The following is a 19,421-nucleotide window of genomic DNA, read 5'->3' on the forward strand; positions in this document are numbered from 1 at the left end:
CAGTAAATCTCTTCTTCCCATATACTCCCTTTAACTCCCATATATGCCTGGAAGTTTATGGAATAATGTAAATTTATGTAAATTTATTTACCTTATGGAATAATGTAAAATTATAGTTTACGTTTTAAATTATTGCTTCATTTTCATTATGTTATATTCCTAATGAGAGTGTCCGCTCCTTTTGGATCTGGACCCCTAACTGCACCTAGCCCAGATTTAGTACACATTAGCTGTTCTCTCCTGAATTACTGTAGATTTATAAATACAAGTTGACCTTGTATATTGAGTCTCAAGCCTGTATGTTTATGAGAGCAGATACTTTGGGCAGGATTAACTATATGCAGGCGTGGATATTCTCTTGTACTTCTTTCCAATCAAAATCGTATTTATTGGCTACCCATGGAACTGTATGTATGTACAGTTACCTTGATTTTTCTTTTTGCCTCTTCTTTAGCATGTAGGAAAGAAGCAAGGTAGACAGCTAATCATACTCTCTTCCAAGTATCATACAATGACTCATCTTTTCCTTCATGATGAAGTAACTCCACTGTTTAAAACAAAAACAAACAAAACCGAGACTTTGTAATAGAATCTTATTCAAGTGCGTAGAAAAAAAAATGAAATTTACACTGGAAAAACAGCGTTAGCATATCTAGCTCATGAGTTCATTGACTATTTCCAAGCACCCCATACACTCATTTACCAAAAAGGAAAGATATGAGAATCACAAACACATCTTTTTTTTCTCTCTCTCTCTCTTATCTGAGGAATCAAAATCTTTATTAATGAGACTTTGGCTTCTTTAATTCAGGCTAGAGTCACTCTATCTTTACAAAGCCCTCTCTAGTTCTTGCCAAGATGATGGAGTCAAGTCTTGCTATTCAGTGCATCAGTGAACCAGCAATAAAGCCTCACCTGGAGGCTCATTAGCAATGCAGAATCCCAGGACACTCCTCAGAATGGGCATTTTCATATGATTGCCAGGTGATTCACATTCACATTCACATTTGAAAAGCACTGAAGGAAAGCAGACTTGATAAACAGCATTGGAAATACATCTCAGATGGCATAAATATGAAGCTTGAAGAATCTGCAGGAATCTTAAAGCAATATGTGGGTCATGATGGGTTGGCCATATAAAATAGCTGCATTTTGCAAACTAGAATCCTGCTCTGGGCAGCGCCTACCCAGTAATGCCCGAGACTGTAGGAGCCCTGAAAGAGATGCCTGCAGCCTTACTCTTGGGCTCAGGAAATCCCTCCAATGTTTGCTTTTCTCACTTATCTCCATCACATTGCCCTCTTCTGGATTTTTCCTCTGCCCTTCTATAGATGTCTGGATTCAACAGGCTGGACGTGTCTTCCTGCCACTGCCCTTGGGTGACTCCTTGACACCCTGCACTAGGCCAGGCTTCAGGAGAGGAAGGGCCTGGAACAATGTACAACCCATGCAGGAAATGCCCCAGAGAATGTTTTTCTCTAGTGTGTTGTTGTCTCCTACCTTAACTCTGTCATCTTTTCAAACCCACCAGAGAAGTGTGACCTTAGGCATTGTATTTATTTCCAATGGGGACCTGTTTTTCTCCTCGTAGGCTTTTCCTAATCATATCTATCTTTGTTTTGAATGGTAAGAAAACCCTGGTACTCCTACAAAAGAGCAAAGCCAGCAGATCAGCAACAGGCAGACCAGTTTTGATGTGATGCTGGGGTCTCCTTAACCCTGAGTAACACCAATGGCATTAAATAAATGCCTTTTTATGCATTTTTCGTTTTAAGCCCATGATACCAAGCTCCTGCTTGTGGTAGGTGCTATTCTATGGAGTACAGCTCTATTGGTGAAAAAAACAAAGTCTTTTATCTTGCTGTGATAAATATTTGGGGTGGGTAAGGTAGGGAAGAGAGAGAACAAAATGAGTAAAACAAAACCCCTGGCCTCAAGTCTTCAGAGTAAACAGAATGATCTAGGCACAGATAGGAGGGGGGAAAGGGGGATATTGTGGGAAAGTAGAGGAGAGGAAGGCACGAGGTGGAGAAAGAAGTCAGAAAGACCCGGGAGTGGCAGGAGATGCCAAGCACAATCTGCCACCCAACTCAGTGACCGCATGAATGGTGCAGTGGGCTCCAGACCCAGAGTCGGTGGCCAGAGGGAGTGCATTTCTTGTTTGGGAGGAGGATAGCTGCAGAAGAAAAATACGCTAAAAGCCAGAGGCAAAAGAGGCACTTGGTAACAAGAAGCCTTCTGAAGAAGTTAGAAATCAAACTGTAGCAAAGATATATATTGGAATTTCAAACCTCCGTGATTTTCAGAGGCTATAAGGACATTTCAGAGCCTCCTGCTCAGAGAGTTCTCACAGTCCTGGGTGATATTCACACAAACACATCAGTGTGTGAATATAGGAGCGCATGTGTATATGATGTGTTGGGATCATGGGGGGCGCGGCGCTACAGCGTAGGGAAAGAATGAAGGGAAGGCCATTAAAAGCTTTGCTGAGAAAGGTATTTCTTGTGCACAAAAAAGAATCAGGCCCCTCGCTCCCTACTGGGCCCATTTCTCCTGCCTTTACTCGAGCTGTCAGGCATGAATCCCTGTAGCATTCCGTAACTAATTGACAGTAATGGGGGCCATTGGGAGTCTAAGAATACATGGCATTGCCCGGCATGCACTGGAAAGAAGGGGGGCTCCCTCGGGGGCAGCTGTGGGGAAAATAAAGGCTGTCTTGTAAACTTGTTTTTTTAATTGAAGGTAGGAGGTAGAAAGTAGAGAGGAGCAGATTTAGACAGACTTCTACTTTAGCCTAAAAATTAAAAAGTTGTAAATGTCATATCTTATCCTGAGTTAATATCCCAGGATCCTAAGTTTGCCACAGAGAAGAAACAGATGGAATTTCAATTAACCCCAGGGCCCCCTGTGAAATCTATATTGTACCCTCTGGATTTACAACATATTGTAATATATGACTGCAGGCTTTGGAGATTCCATCGCAAATCAAACCTCTTTATTCCAGGGGTTCAGAAAACAGCTACAAAGGCCCACTTCAGAATCAAAAGTGGCCAACTTTTTACAACTCCATCCTCAGAGTTGAAATCAAATTTCTAATCTTACAACAGATTTCATTTATTGAGCAGTCTCATGTTTTTAGAGGGGACGTTTATTTTTTTTTTCCATGAACAATGATGTTTACATGCGGAAATTGCTTAGCCCAAATAGAAAATTGGAAAGATACGCCATTATCACACCTTGTAGAATGACTTACAGACCCACAGTAAATTATCTCCCAAGGACTTTTATAATCTAAAAATTCATACCATAAAGAACATAGTCTTCAATAGTAAGGATATTCAAGATAAAAACGAAATCAGTTACCTCTGCTATAAACATCAGAAGAAGTTGTATATGTTGAAATAACCTTTAAGAATTCCATGTTGGGGGCGCCTGGGTGGCGTAGTCGGTTAAGCGTCCGACTTCAGCCAGGTCACGATCTCGCGGTCCGTGGGTTCGAGCCCCGCGTCAGGCTCTGGGCTGATGGCTTGGAGCCTGGAGCCTGTTTCCGATTCTGTGTCTCCCTCTCTCTCTGCCCCTCCCCTGTTCATGCTCTGTCTCTCTTTGTCCCAAAAATAAATAAAAAACGTTGAAAAAAAATTTTTTTTAAAAAAGAATTCCATGTTGTTTTCCAAACCAGAATTGTTTATCAGGTATCTATGAACTGATGATTTTGACCTTGAGTTCTTTTCCTTTATTGCTGGCCTTGCCTTTCTGCACTTGTTCATTTCAAAAATAATATTTTTACATGCAAAGAAACTTTTAAGACTAATGTTGGCCTTTTACATTAGGGATAAATTTTCTGCACATTTTTCTTAGCAGACTACTTTTCCCTGAAATTGCACTTCACCTCAAATCGTCCATGACCTTCTACAGAGATGAGTTATGTCCATGCAGTAGTATGGATTATTTCCTACCCAGCTTTCTGCTCTGTTGTCCCGCATCTTTTATGGAAGATTTGCCTCCGGAATATTCCTGTGGAATATCTCTAGGGATTAGATAAGCAAAATTCTTGTTCTTTGAGAAAAAGTAATTTGGGGGCACCGAAATGTGTCTTTTTAAAAGAAGATTGGGGGTTGACATGTGATGTGAAGGGTCTCCCTCACCAAAGTGACCATGAGGAGATGAGGACTAGGACAATCTATTAGACTCATAGATGTTGACAGCTGGAAGAAATGGAAGAGACATCATCCAGAGAGCTAAGATATTGTGTACTCCCACTTTTCGGTTTCATGGAAGAAAGGAAGAATTCAATGAGGCAATTTTAGAGATGTTCCTTTCCAGATAGCCAGGATGGCTGAATTCTCCAGCCAGCTGGTCTTTTCCTCCACCAAATGCACAGCTTTGCAGGAACACATCAGGGGCCTATCTTCCAGCAGGTAGCTAGATCAGCAGGGGTCATTAAATGGTGAGGACATCCATCCAGATGGAGCAGAGTTGAGGTGTGGCACCAGGACTCGTGGGGGCCACCAGAGAAACCCAAGGAACTGGACGACTCACTCTCCCAGCAGGCTTGGAGCATTGGCTCCAAGGTCAAAAGAGATTCTTTTGATGTAACAGACCTCTCTATTTCTAGTGATATTGGCTTATCCTCTTAAACCAGTTTTTAATCAGAAAAAAATATATATATTTTTTAAATAGTCTGAACATTTGCCTGTCTTGGACATCTTAACATCAGGCATTCAAAGGTCATTTTAATGTAATTATTAAGGTTTATTTCCTCATCCGAACAATAACATGAATCTGTTATTAAACCCAGACCAACATTCATTTAAACTGTCTCACTTCCGTCCTAGATATCATTTATTTTGGAAAGAGCAAATATGTGGTTACTTAAAAATAATATACCAACCAAATGTTAAGAGTGACTGGGTTTTTGTTTGCTTTTTTTTTTTTTACCCTTTGTGTTTATCACATATGAATAATAAAATTTAATACTATAGTACTTACTATGTGCCAGGCACTGTTCTAAATGCTTTATATGCATCTGTTTTTTTAATTATTACAATACTCTGAAGTACTATTATCTTCCTTTTCCAAAGGGAGAATATTAATGACATAAACAGTGTTCCAAGGACATGGTTGTTTTCAGCCTTCAGAAGTGATGGCCACACATCAGGTTTTCTGACGGCCTGTTCATTTGCAGAGTTGCAAGTGATTTGTCTTTTACAACACAGTCAATATGGCTCTTCCTCTTCCTTTTCCCTCCCCTCATTTTCTCCAGGTCTACCCCAAACTTGACACTACTTACAACTTCTTATTTGAGACTCCCTGAGTTATGTTTGGCAACTTAACTTTTGGTAAAGTTTTCATTTTTATCCTATGAATTTCCTATTCCAACACCACCAGAAGTTAAATCAAGATAAAAGGAGAAGAAAATAATATAGGAAGTGTTCTGAAATCACCTGGGTTTAAGGCTTCGTAATCATATAAAGTAGAGAAAGTATACTGAATAAGTCAACTGAAAAAATAGATGGTCGGTGAAATTTTTTACTTTTTCCTTGTGTTTCCTCTGTTCTCCCAGGTTGGTTTTACTATTTTATTATGTCTTTTCCCAAATACCCAAACCACAATTGTTTTTAATCACTTTGCTGGGCCAACAAAAATGTGTACATTAGAACAAACAAGATTCCTTTTAGATCTTACATAGCAGTTTTTCCCAAAAGTTTTCACTGACAAAGCTTTCCCACAGGTATCTATTCCTGTCTTTGAATCCTCTTGGCACTTACATATACAGATAGTGCCTCACCGCCAAGCCTTTGTTTATTATCTTGGCTTGGAACCCATCTCTAGTCACTTAATTTACATATATCTTAGCTTCAGAACCAGGTTCCCAGGAAAAGAACTATTCTTTTTCTTTGCAGATTCTGCTGTCTTGTTTTGTAGGTCAGACAGATTTGTTGAGCTGAATTCAAGAGAGTGCTATATATAAATGACATATTTCCCTGGAGTCTGATTGCTGAGGATAAGAGTACTGAATTGATTGGGAAACTAGGCCAAGTAGACAAAATCTTACAGCAAGAATAGGAGAAAAGTTGGTGTGGCATGGGCTAGAGTCTGGCATGTCGGAAGATAGTCCTAGTTCAGGACAGGAGTCCAGGAAGACTGTCCAGAATTTTGGAAGATGCAGTGATTTTAGAAGATTGGATTTTTGGAAGATGGAGGAGTGGTTTTAGAAGTAAGATTGGATTTTCTCTAAACAAAAGAAAGGACATCCACTGTACCATTTGTGGGCAAGAGTTCAGGAGAAGCATCTGCCCTGTGAATGGCAAGCAAACCAGAGGTGACACCAGAGGTGAAGATGTTCAGAGAAAAGCATCGATGTGGCTGCGTGATTTGGCAGGAGTCTTCAACTGGGCCATTATGACAAAACTGATTCCAGGATCTCACTTTTGTGATTTCAACAACTATTCATCCGTTCTCTGCAGATTGCCCTTCTTTTCATGAGTGGGAATTTTGACCTTTCATTCGCTTTGTCTTTGGAAGGTCAGAGGGGAGCATTGTTTAAAGGCAATCAGATTCTGCTTGGGAGAGCACCATGTGGAGGAGGCTGAGCTTGGGACATGGCACCACGGCAGTGATGCGCCTCAGTCTTACTCTTTCAACCTGTATCTTTTTCTATATATTATTAGCAAGCTGTTTTTATGTCTTCAGAAGTCATTTCTGCCTTTCATTAAGAATGATAGTATAAATTAGCATTTATGTAGGACCTTCCCAACAAGCTGCTAAAAGTCAATACTGAAAAAAGGGTTTGTGCTCTCTCTCTATTTTTAAATAATAGATTTTATTTTTAAAGCAGTTTTAAGTTTCCAGAAAAATTGAACAGAAAGTACAGAGAGTTCTCATAGAGCCTCTCTTCCTTTCCATTCCCTTACCTCCTTCCTCCATAGTTTCCCTATTACTAACATCCTGCATTGGTATTGGTATATTTCTTACAATCTATAAGCCAATGTTGATACATTATTATTAACTAAACTCCATAGTTTACATCAGAGGTCTCTCTTTGTGTTGTACATTCTATGGGTTTTGACAAATGTCTAATGAAACATATCCACAACTAGTGTCAAAACAGAGTAGTTTCACTGCCCTAAAACCTCCTGTGCTCCACCTATCCATCCCTTCTTTTCTCCCCTCTCCCCCCTGCCATTCACTGATATTTTTAGTGTCTCCATGTTTTTGCCTTCTCCAAAATTTCATATATGTACTTGGAACCATCCACACTGCCTGATATTGACTTCTTTCACTTAGTAATAAGCATTCAAGGTGCCTCTGTATCTTTTTGTAGCTTGATAGCTCATTTCTTCTTATCACTGAATAATATTCTACCATATGAAGTACCAGTTTGGTTATCCATTCACCTCCTGAAGGACATCTTGGTTGCTTCCAAGTTTTAGCAGTTGTCAATAAAGCTGCTGTCAACATCCGTGTGTAGCTTCTTCTCATTTGGAAGCTGAGGGACAGGCAAGCCTCCCAGAATTCTGTATCTCCACACTTTCCCTATCTGCCTCGTCGACTGACTGGTCCCTCATGACTTCCTGATTCCTCACAACTGCTCCTGGTCCTCCTCCAAGCCTACCATGGCAGAGTTAAGGGCATAGTTACATCCAAATTGCCTAACGTCTGATCCCAGACCAGGGAGAAATGAGCCCTAAGTTGTCACCATTGTGGAGAAGAGACAATCTCGACTGAGCCGGAGGAGCCCGTTACCACCAGGGCTTCTGGCCCATGACACTTAGACTTGTGTCCTAGAAGTCACTAGGAGATGCCATTTCTGGTCACATGTCACAGACAGAAAGCTTTCATCTTCTGAAGCCAATCCCCAGCTGGCTGGATACTCTCCTCATACCCCACCCTAACGCTTTTCCACCTGTTCCCTGCTTTAGCCTCAGGGAAAGTTCTCTGTTCCCTTAAAAAGAGAGGTTCTGATTAATTAGAACTCTCCACTTTAGATTTCTTCCATTGGGTTCTTCTTTGTGTTAAGTTCCTGTCCTCTTGACTCCCACATACTTTAAAGCGCATTGGGATTTTCTGTGGAAGTGGCACAAAGTCACAGAGGTGGTCTGTCTCTGCAGACTGCCCTCTCCTCTTTTCATGCTCAGTGGTGAAAGGCTGAAAATAGCAGAAGCACCTTGCCTCCCTTATTGCATTTCAAGAAGGGAATTTGCAGGTCCGCCAGCAGCTGAGTGGTCACGTGAAGTTTCAAGACAACACCTAATCCCACCTCAAGGTGCAGCGGTTGGGCTCTCCTGAGATGTTGAGAAGGGGCTTCCCGGTCACTGAAAACCTCCTCTCAGGTTAGCACCTCACTTTGAGCTGCCTGAATATTTCTCAGAAACGTTCTCATTGCATGGCTCACCTTTAGAACATTCGCCGAAGAGGATCCACTTTTCAGTTTTTTCTTGGTGACTCTTTGGGGGAGTTCACACTCTACACTCATCTTCAGAGATCTGTTTGTGGAAGAGCTTCTAGTTGGAGAACCCAATCATCATGCTGGTTGTCAGCAAAGTGGGCTGCTTCTGACCGGACCCATGCAAACTCTCCCCACTTTGTTTAACTGTATGTGAAATGTGGCCAGCTGCACTTCACAGGAGAGCACCCATAACACCGCACATTAACTCGTTAGAGGAGAGGGGACGACACCATGCCTTTTGACAAGAAGGGGAGGACAGTACAATGGGGGTTTTTGGGACAGCAATTATGGCAGGAAAGGGAGCAGGAACTGGGGATCCAATGTTGGCAGTCCTGAGGTGGAAGGAGGAAGAGAAAGGGTGAAGAAGCAGTGAGGTGGATTGAGTGGGAGGGTTTAATTATGATGTATTTTGTGCACCGGGATCTCTGAGGATACAGAAATAAAGCAGTCTGCTCCCAAGACTGGCTTGGCAATGAAAAACAATTCTCTATTTGTCGTTCAAATAGCAACACTGGGTTTGAGGTGAGAGAAAGCCATTGATTATCCTACTACCAGAGAACTCTTTGAGTCAGCGCTGCCCTGTTTCATAAGGGGCCTGAGCAAGGAAGTAGGCTCTAATATTTGTGCAGTACCCGCCATGTTTTCTGAACCCCCTTCAAGGGGATTTACATACATTACCTCAGTTTAGGCTGTTATCTCTATGTTAAAGCAGAGTCCATGAAAGCAAGAAAGGTTAAGTGACTTGCATAAGGACACATGATTCATAATTTTCAGTCTTCATCCAACTGTTTCCGAAGCCTGTTCTCATGCTGCATAGGAGGTTTAAAGTCCAGCTCTCCTAGTCCCCTACTCCAGACCTTCCTCCCACCAAGAAATGGTCCTCCCCCAGGCAGAAGGAGCTTGAAAATGTTCGATTAGAGATGTATTTCTTTATCCAACACTTTATTCTTTGGCAACTGAGAGGAATGAGCCATAAAAAGGGTTGTCATTAATGCATTCCTTACTGAAAACATATTTAGGAGAAAATTCCCAACAAGGAAATTTTCACTATGTGCATGAGGATCATGGGGCAGTCAGAAAAGGGACAAGGTGAGAGATTAACACAAAGGAAGATAGAAGACACCCTTGCTTGCTCCTCATTTTTTGTGGGCAGGGTGTGACCTGGGAGAAGCCCTTCCCCACTTTACTTCTCCCTGTCCAGGAAGCAGGGAGGGTAACTGGCTCCTTATCCCCCAAAGGATCAGGGAGTGAGAGGAGGCCAGAGAGAATGTGGCAATAGCAGAGATGGGGGGTGGGGGGATGCGGTAGGGTGGAGACAAAGGGGGAAGTAACTTTTTTAAATAAAAAATGATAAGTGATGAATAGAATGGCTAATCCTGAGGAGCCCTGAGAAGGCCAGACTGCCAAGCAAGGGCCTCTCTTTTTTGCACTTTCCTTTTTCTTTTCTTTTTAATTTTCTTTTCTTTAATTTCGCTGCAGCACGTATAATCAATTACAGCCTGAATTGGGATAAAGGGAGGGGAAGCACTTTAATTCATAAATCAATTTTATACGGTCATCAGTCAGGTTGTGAATGCAAATACCTCTGTCGGTTTAGGTTATTCAGAATTAATTGACTCCCACCGGGCTGGGCTGCAGATGGAGAGGGCCTTTCTCACAGAGTCTCCTTGGACCCAGCATGGGGGCCGACTGCTTCCTCCCTTCCCCCTCAGGCCCTCGGCCACCCCCTCCCCTCCTTTACCCTCTGGGCCCCAAACACGGAGATGATGGGGGTAGGCGTCCAGCAAAGAAGCTGGGTGGATAAGAGCGCAGAGTGTTTGAAGAAGGAAGGGGATACACAGAAACCCTCTTCAGCCCAGGCCCTGCAGAGACACCTTTATGTGATTAGAAATGCTTAGCTTTCAAGGGTCTGCTTTTAAGTTCTCTTGAGCTTCTTAAATAAGAAAGAAAAAAGAAAACAAACAGAAAAGCCAGCCAGAGTCCCTGGGCTGCAGCTGAAGGGATATCATTCAGAAACCACCGAGTGGTTTGTGTGGCCGCCAGATCTGAGCAGCAGAGAGCAGCCCGGGACACAGGGGGGAGTGTCTGCAGGGTCCAGCAGGAGTGAGCATGAGGTCCCTGCCCAAGGCACCTTAGGCCAATGGGCTCCCTTAATGGCCCTGCACCATGCTCAGGATAGGGATGGAATGAATCATGGTGGAGGAAGGATTGACAGAAGCTTCTTAACTGGGCAACACCTTGTTTCCTAAGTTGGGGTCTTCGATCACAGGAGTTCGTTCTAGTTTGGAAAAGACACACACCCATACATTCAGCATATCCTGTCTTCTACTTTTCCACTTTTTACCCTCAGCTAAATATACCGCTAGTTGTGTTGCTCCAAATCAGATTTAGTGGATTTCAATGCCAGCCCCCACGTTAGATTCACCCAGGGACTTTTTTATTTTGCTTTTTGTTAATGCCACTGTCCAGGTCCACTTCTAAAACTTCCGCTTTCTTTGGCTCGAGAAGAGCTCCAGGAATTGGTGTTTTTTAGCAGAGCTGCAAGTGAGTCCAATGTGAAGTTAGCATTGGAACCACCAAAGTGTCTAGAACTCCCCAGTCCTGGCTTCCCGCCACACCCTGGCAGTGTTTCTCAAAGTCTGGTGCATTAGAATTGCATAGGCAGGAGAAAGAAACACTGATAAGAAAAAAGAACAAAGTAATATTTGAAATTAGACATGTTGCAGATTCTCTGCTCTCCTCTAGACACATTGTACAATAGAATCACTGAAAAAAATATATATATAACTTACACAAACTCTCAGTAAGTGTAGGAACCCCAACTGAGGCAAAGCACCAAGATGTTTGAACTGTCTTGATTTAAAATCAAATCCTAGCCTGCCTGTTATGGATCATATTTTGCCTTGACTTAATAGTTGCCTGTTTTGTGGATTTTGCCAGAGAGATTTCCTGAGACACCAAAACCCAAATCTAGAAGCAAAAGGAAAGGAATTATTTGAGGACATGATCTTAAAGGTTGCATGTTCCAAAACATAGATTGTTAATTCAGGTTGAACCTCTAAAAAAATCAGTGGCAAAATTCTTAAACCATTTTAAACAGAACTCAAATAATAAGCCCCTGGTCTTTAACACAGTAGTTTGTTTGTATGCAAATGAGCCACATTTATTTATTTTAAAAGGCTAAGAGGAATTCTTGGAAATCCTCCTTTAGTCATTCATTTGTATTACCATGTGTTATTGAAGGCAATAAAACTGCCTTTCTTTAAAAATTTCAGCCTTCTTTCCCAAGTCAGACTTCCTCTCCCAAAAGTCTGAAGGTCTTAATGGAGATTAAATGTGTGCTTTCTCCTGCTGTACTTAGCCAGCAGTAAAGAGAAATTTGGGGAGGGGAGATTCAGAATGAAAGAGCACCTTGTTTGCAAAGCCCCATGTTTCTAAGGTAGAAGACATCCATTAGGAAAAAAATATCCTTAGACCATTAAAGCAGTATGGCAGAGTGATTAAATACACAAGCTTCAGTCAATACTGCTCAGCGCTGAAACTCAGCTTCACCACTCACATTAGGCAAGATGTGTAACCTCTCTGTGCTTCAGTTACTTCTTTAAAATGGGAATATCAACAGTAGCTACCTCAGAGGGTTGTTGTGAGGGTTAAATGACATAAAAGCATCTAAAAAGCTAAGCAGAAAGCAAGCTCAGTAATTGGTAGCACTTACTGTGACTGAGGGAAACTGTGGCTGAGTGGCTTCTGAAGAGTGTGTCAGTGGGCCTGGTGGACTGATGGGGTCTCCCCAGTGGCATCAGCATCTCCTGGGAACTTGTTAGAAAGGCAAAATCGCAGGATCCACTGAAGAACTACTGAACAGAAGCTCAGAGTGTAGGACTCAGCACCCCATGTCTTAACAAGCCTTCCAGGTGATTCTGAACCATGCTTAAATTGGAGAACCACAGGTTGGTAGGCACGCTGGAGGCTTAGCAAACAGAAGTTTTTTTAGGGTCAAGCTTTTTAGGGTCTTACTTTTGTGGTAAAGGAAGAAATAGGACTTCCTTGTCTATATAGGAAACTGAGACAAAGATGTCTCACACTATTGTGAGTTTGGGAGGAAAGGCAATTTAGAGGGACTGCAGTCAGAGTGTCTAACCAAAGGATGAGAATCTCACCAGGAACCCTGAGGCCTGGAGCAGGGACAGCATCTCAGACCTCACAAGCACGGACTGCCTTCTCTCCCCCACACCCCCACCCCTCCCCAGACTCCAGGGCCCAGGACCTCCAGCCCCATCTCACTCTGGGATGCCAGCAGATTGCACCACCCCACTGGGGCGCCAGGTGAGAGCAGCAGAGATGTCTAAGGCTCTAGGCTTGTGCAAAGAGGGGGGCACTGCCAGGAAAAGGTTCACAGAAGAGCACTCAGCTGCTTTGAGATGCCAGAAGGGTGTCTTCTTCCTAGCGCTTTCCTTCTCCCAGACGAGAGAAGGTTCCCAGAGAGCCAGAAATAGGCGATGGGTATGGTGGTTTGGAGCGGTGAGAACAGAGGGATTTGGAAGTCATCTATATAAAGGCACTTTTTTAAGTATTAAAAATACAAGCAGAGAGAAAGCAAAGTCTGGGGGCTTCGGAGAGAAACAACATATTCAGATCTATAAGAGGCCCACAGAAGGAAAAGGACACACAAGGAGGAGCTCAAGAGAGTGGCTGAAATGCTCTCTTAAAGATTTCTACTCCTTTCCACAAACAAGAATTGAGCAAATACCGGGTGCCAGCTACTCTGTTAGAGAGAAATGCAGAAGAGGAAATCCCTGCCCTCAAGGAGACTTGAAAGAAATACAGGAGAAATGGAAGAACTTTGCACATTCCTCCTAAAGTGACATCTGAAGAAACAAAAAGAACAAAACAACTCCCAAAGTTTCTTTAAATACTTGACTCAAATTTGAGATGTGGTGTTCAGCAAACAGTGGTAACACAAATTATCCACTCCCAACCCCCTCCTTTACATGCACACGCACATGTGCATGTGCATACCCACCAACACACACACACACACACACACACACACACACACACACTCTTCAGCAGCAATCATGTCCTTGGCCAGCTGGCTAACAAAGGACAGACCTAGCTGCTGCTGGCCCTGCCACTGTATTCTGATCTTGATCAGAAAAGAATTAGAAGTTAATTAAAGAAACAAATCTGAGAGTGTCTGGTAGAGAAGCCAACTCCAACCTACCCTCCTTTCAATGAGGTAGGGGTATAGGAATCTGACAAACACAGATTTCATTTCCTGTGAAATGCACTAGGGTTTAGAAAGTAAGAGGGAAGCAGGATTTGGACAAGTACATTTGGGTTTTATCACACAGGACACATAAAACCTTTTTGTGGTGTTTATCAAGAGCCAGGGCCCCCTGGGTTCACCCATCCTTGACATGCACATACATTCTCAGTCTGAGCTCAGCCCTCCATGCCCCCACTTGGGACTGCCTCTTCCCTGGGGGAGAGAAGTCAAAGCAACCTTGTTGTGATGTTTGATGGCTAGGACTTAGGTCACATGGCTCCCAAGATATCTGTCCCAGTGGTGACTTTCTCAGGTCATTGTCCAACTTTCAAACTTTCTCTAAATGTGAGTGTGTCAGTTATTAGGTGAAGGCAAGGGAACTCTAAAAGGGGCCCTTTTGTTACTCTTCCTACATCAGCTCCTTCGTCCCCCCAGGTGCTCTGAATCTGCTCACTTTGCCCCCTGAAGGAAGAAATGAGCTCTGAGTCCCTCTCAGGCTTCCTCTGATACTTATTTCCCAGCTGAGCTCCAAACAGCCTAATGAATTTTTCAGAAAGACCACAGCTGGCTTGTCAGGGCCCAGGTAACAATATTAAAAATAATCAAGAGAGGAACAATCCCAGAAGCCCTCGGGTGTTGTTTTCACAAAGATTTTTTTCTGGGCATCCTTACATGCTCAGGGTTATTCTTGTTTCCTTTCTCTTATCCTTCTTGGCCATTTTCCTCTGTCTCTTCTTTTCTCTCTGTACTGCTCCCCAAAGCATAAACTATGTGTCTATGATCCTGAACAAAGTTAATTCCAAACTTTTTTTTTTTTTAAAAGAACATTCTTTAGACAAAACACAACCCTGGCTGCAGCTGGAGACTGCTGGGATTTCTGTGTCTTGTTTTAATGCATGGCCCCTTTCATGAAACCCGGGAGAGTTCATGGAGGTGGGGGTGGAGGAAGAAGAGGAGGAGGGGGAAGGGAGGCGTGAACCTTTACACCCAAAGTGGGACTTCAGAAGAATTTATGGCCGTCTTTTCTGGAGACCGTTAAGATTTTATTACCCCAGTACCAGCAGTTACAATGCTCCATGGAGCTCAGAGCTAAGCTCAGGCCAAGGATCCTCCAGCCTGCTGAAGCTGGAGAGAGGCCAAGTCTCCTGCAAAGTTCAGTTTAGAAAAAGAGAGGGAGCCAGCTCCAGTGGGAGGTGGGTCGGAAGAAAGATAGAAGCCCAGAAAGTAAGTCAGGCATTATAAAGTCACAACCCAGGTTCTGCAGTCAAACAGAGCTGGCTGTGGGTGACTTTCCATTGTTTACTAGCTTATGATATTAAACAAGTGAGTTAACTACTCTAAAGCTGGGGGTTCCCCTCCATCAACTGGGGATAATAGCAGCACCTACCTTATTGGATTGCTGTGGGGATTAAAGAAGGTAACGCCTGTAAAGAATTTAGTACAGTGTCCAGTTCACAGTAAGTGCTGTTATTTTATATTACTATAATTACAAATAACAGCATTGCAGGAAGGGAGAGGCCACTGAGTCGAGTTCTTATGTTCTTAAATGTCAGCGTGTATGGAGAAGAGACCTACTTTCTTTCTTAGCTCTGAACAGTCCCCTCCATGGTAACTCACCGGCCCAAGCCTGCTGGGTATGTGGAGTGTGAGGGGAAAGTCTAGGAAAAAGGAAACGTGAAAGAAAAAAGATGATACAATCAAAAGAGGTTTCTGGGGGCAAAAACTGACAAAAGACATGCAAAAGAAAACTAAGTGAAAGAAAAGAAAATGGAAATTGCTAAAGATGGAAACAGGTTTTGCTGCTGGACATAGACTGAATGGGAAATGTGGATGTGAGGGGTAGGAGTCTGGAAATGCGTGGGGTTGGTTTGGCGGCCAGACCTCCTTTTGGGAGGTGATGACTCCCAAAAGCCATGAGACTGTGGGTATTTGAAGGACCTAAGCAGCAGAGTAGAGCTTTCTGCAGAACATAGAACTCCTCTGCATCCTAGCTGTCAACCACAGTTCCTGACTGTGATTGACAAGTCGCTGGCAGATGACCCACCCCTACCTGCCATGCTCTCACGCCTGTGCAGTCTATTGTAACCCTGAAGACTTTTGCTCCCTAAGGTAAAGTTTGACACTTTGTGCTGTGGAGCCTCTGTGACAAAACGTGGGCTTACGTTATCCCATGCCCAGAGCTAGGTAAGGGGTCAACAAGCGTTTGTTGAGTGAAGGAGTAATGTTGTGTAGTTAAGGCAGACCTACATACTTGCAAGCCTGTAAGATGCCAAAGTCTACAGGGTTTCTTTCTAGTGGCAATGACATGTTCTGGAATTGGAATAGTGGTGAGAGTTGTACAACCTTGTGTACATACTGAAACCTGCTGAATTGTACACATTAAAATGGTGAATTTTGTCATATCTCCATCAAATAAATAGAAAACATAAGCTCTCACCTTGGAGAAGCAAACCATTATGACGAGCACTTCCCTTCCAATGTAGTTAGTGGCAGGTCCTCTTCCCATCTCTTTGCTCCTTCTCAGAACATAAGGACAAAACAATTACCTTAAAAAGCCTTTATCAAGTCTTTCTTGGATTTTCAGATTCTCTTGAAGTCTAAGTCAGACCAACAATGGTCAGATCTCAAAAATGAGGCGGCCAAGTAGGAAGGGCTCAGATTCCTCTTGAACATTTCTCTAGGAGCTGTGAAAACTTTTCATGCTTGAATGTCCTGAGGAAGAGAATCACTTCCCTAGTGAACCTCCTCACATGATCCCAGCCACCAGATTATCAAGCATCAGAGAAATTCTAGGAAACTGATGGCAGTATTACCTGATTTTGAGTTCTGCTAGTCTAGAAGTGCTCTTATGGCACACCTTCTTTTCCCTGACAGTCAAGGGCATTCAAATGAGCAGAAATAGTTTTTCAGATGGGACAAAGGAGAAAGACAAAATCTAGCAGTAGTTTCTCCTTCTTTTCCAACTTCTGTGTCCACTGAGAACCTACTTCCCCACACATTCCCCACACATTCCTAGACGCACGTAGAAAACTTCTTAGCGTTCGACAGTATTGTTTTCTGTGGACACTTCCGTCTCGTGAGATTGCATGGTTAAGGATTTCATGTGGCTCTTAGTTTAGTAGCTTGTTTAGTATTGGTGAAGGAAACTGCTAAATCTTAAGCTACCATTTAATACCTCAGTAACAGACTGCTTAAACAAATAGGATTTCAGGTGTGGGGGCTGGTGTCTACTCTGTTCCTAAAAAAACAAGAGAGAATGAGTCGATCCATTTCTGCATTCTGCCCTAAGGTTTGGGTCAAATGCAGGGTCTCCAAGAAAAACTGGGAAAGCAGGTTATATTGTTTCAAGTTCCTTCTCCAGCATCCTATCCTGAGCAGAATAAAAATGTGAAAAAGTAAAATGTTACTTATTCAACCCTAATCTTGAACTAGACAAGCATTAAAAGCTTCATTCATTCAGAGGCTTTCCTTGAATTGAGAGGCAGAAAGTTCATTGCCCTTTGCAGTTTCTGAAAAGCTCCCCCACCCCAGTCCTTCTGTAATAACTTGTCATACTCACTGAGAATCTCAGTTACCAAACCTACCAAACAAAATTTAATCTTGACCCTTGGTTCCCAGTTTTGTCACCACTAAGGTGCCCATTCCTATATTCTTGCAATGATGTCATCATCAGCCAACCAGAGCCCGAAATCTTCTTGTGCTATCAGTGCTAACAACTGAATTGCTTGGTGCATAATCAGTTGGAGAGTTTGTTGGAAGTTAAATGTATGATTCCTTTTAAGCTTTTAAAGTCATTGTAGAAAAGCTTTTTGAGTCACATTTTTACCTTTGAGGACCCCCATCTCCACGATTTGGGAGCTGGAGACCAGATGATGCGTGAGACCCTTCCCAGCGTCAAAATTCTCCAAGTCTAGAAAATTGAGGGTGAATGAGTAAGTCCTGAATTACTTGGATTTGCCCCTCCTTTCAGCGCCCCCTGAATATTCTCCCTGAAAAGCAGAGTTGCCGCTGGCTGGACTGCCCACTTAGGACCAGCTATTCCTGGCCTCAGAGTTGGGGGAAATAATGCAAAACCGAAGAAATGGTCATTATTTGGATTTAAATCCTGGTTGTTAACTTGCACCCAATGTCTTTGGTCTAGAAATTTAAGGGAAACAGTTTTTCCTGACTTTTCCAACAAGACTTTGTGAATATAGGAGATGGGGAGAAAGATTGTTATCTACTGTGCGCAAGATATTAAATCAAAAAACACATGAACTGGGACACCTGGGTGGCTCAGTCGATTAAGCATCAGATTTTGACACAGGTCATGATCTTGGCTCAGGTCGTGATCTGACAGTTGTGAGTTTCAACCCTGCGTCGGGCTCTGTGCTGACAGCTCAGAGTCCGGAGCCTGCTTCAGATTCTGTGTCTCCCTCTCTGCCCTCTCCTGCTCACACACTCTCCTTCAAAAATAAATAAGCATTAAAAAAACACACACACACACACATGAACTCAGAGGGACTCTAGAGTCTCCTTACACAGTAACCCTGCAGGCTGTAACCCTGAAGGCTTTGCTTCCTAAGGTAAAGATGGTCACTCTGTGCAGTGGAGCCTCTGCGACAAAGGGTAGGAAGAGCTAAAATTGAAGAGATAGGGAAAGGAAGGGGAAGAAAGAAGACATCCAGAAACCTGGAGATTCTATAGCTTCTTTCTCCAGTCCCTGTCCTCTTGTAAGGGGGCAGACACCCAGCTCCCAGCCACCCTCCCCTCCTATCTCTTAATGTTTACCACCGCGAGTGGCAAACCTTTATTGTTCAACCTCCATTAGCGCAAAATCTGGAGCAGTGCCCTTTGCTGTGAGAAAATGGCCCTTCTCACTGTGGCCAGCAGGGTCGCAGAGACTGTCTCCAGTCTCAGCAAGCTTGCCGCATGGCTCTCCTTGTCCAGTTTTACTAAAATGTTTACTTTGCCACTGTCTAATTTTTAAAGACCAAGATACATTTTTTTTTTTTACCTCAAATCTAGGAGCGTTTCCTCATTTGTGGGGAGGGGGGGAGATAGTTCTTCAGCATATTCATAAGTGATCTAATGGATTCACTCAGAGAATTTATTCTCCTCTCCGGAATCTCAGGGGAAGACATTTCTGGCAGCCACAGTTTGTATCGTTTTCATTGAGCCTCCCTAAGGCCTCTCTCTTACTTCCCAGGACATCTTAAGCATTGTACTTCCTTTCCTTAATGCTCCTTCTAGAAAATGCTTCATGTTTCAGGTTGAGCATGTTACTAATACACGAGTGTGTGAGACTTTCTGGGAAGTTAACCCGTTTCCCAGCAGCCCCCAGCAGAGGCTTTGTATATTATTTGCTTATTGCTTTGATTCTGTACTGTTCTTCCAGAGAAATTGGGAAACCATCCAAAGAATTTCTGGAAATTAAGCATTGCTGAAACACTGGTTTTTATTCATTATCATCATTGCCCTTATCATTTATATCTCTTTATAAACAAATAATCAAATAGACTTCCAGTATTACAGCAGCAAGACGGCTTGCTGTTTTCCACGTTTATTGACAGTGTCCTGGAGCAAACCCAAGCTTACCGTACTTGGACTTTAAGGAAGTAAATGACACTTGGGACATTGAACCTTTCCCTTCAACTCCTATCCTGGGCAGCATCTTTAAACACAAAGATGAAGGGTGAGTGGAAATGACTCATGAGCCCTGTT

The sequence above is a fragment of the Panthera uncia genome, chromosome C2, assembly GCF_023721935.1.
Source record: "Panthera uncia isolate 11264 chromosome C2, Puncia_PCG_1.0, whole genome shotgun sequence".
Taxonomy (NCBI): domain Eukaryota; kingdom Metazoa; phylum Chordata; class Mammalia; order Carnivora; family Felidae; genus Panthera; species Panthera uncia.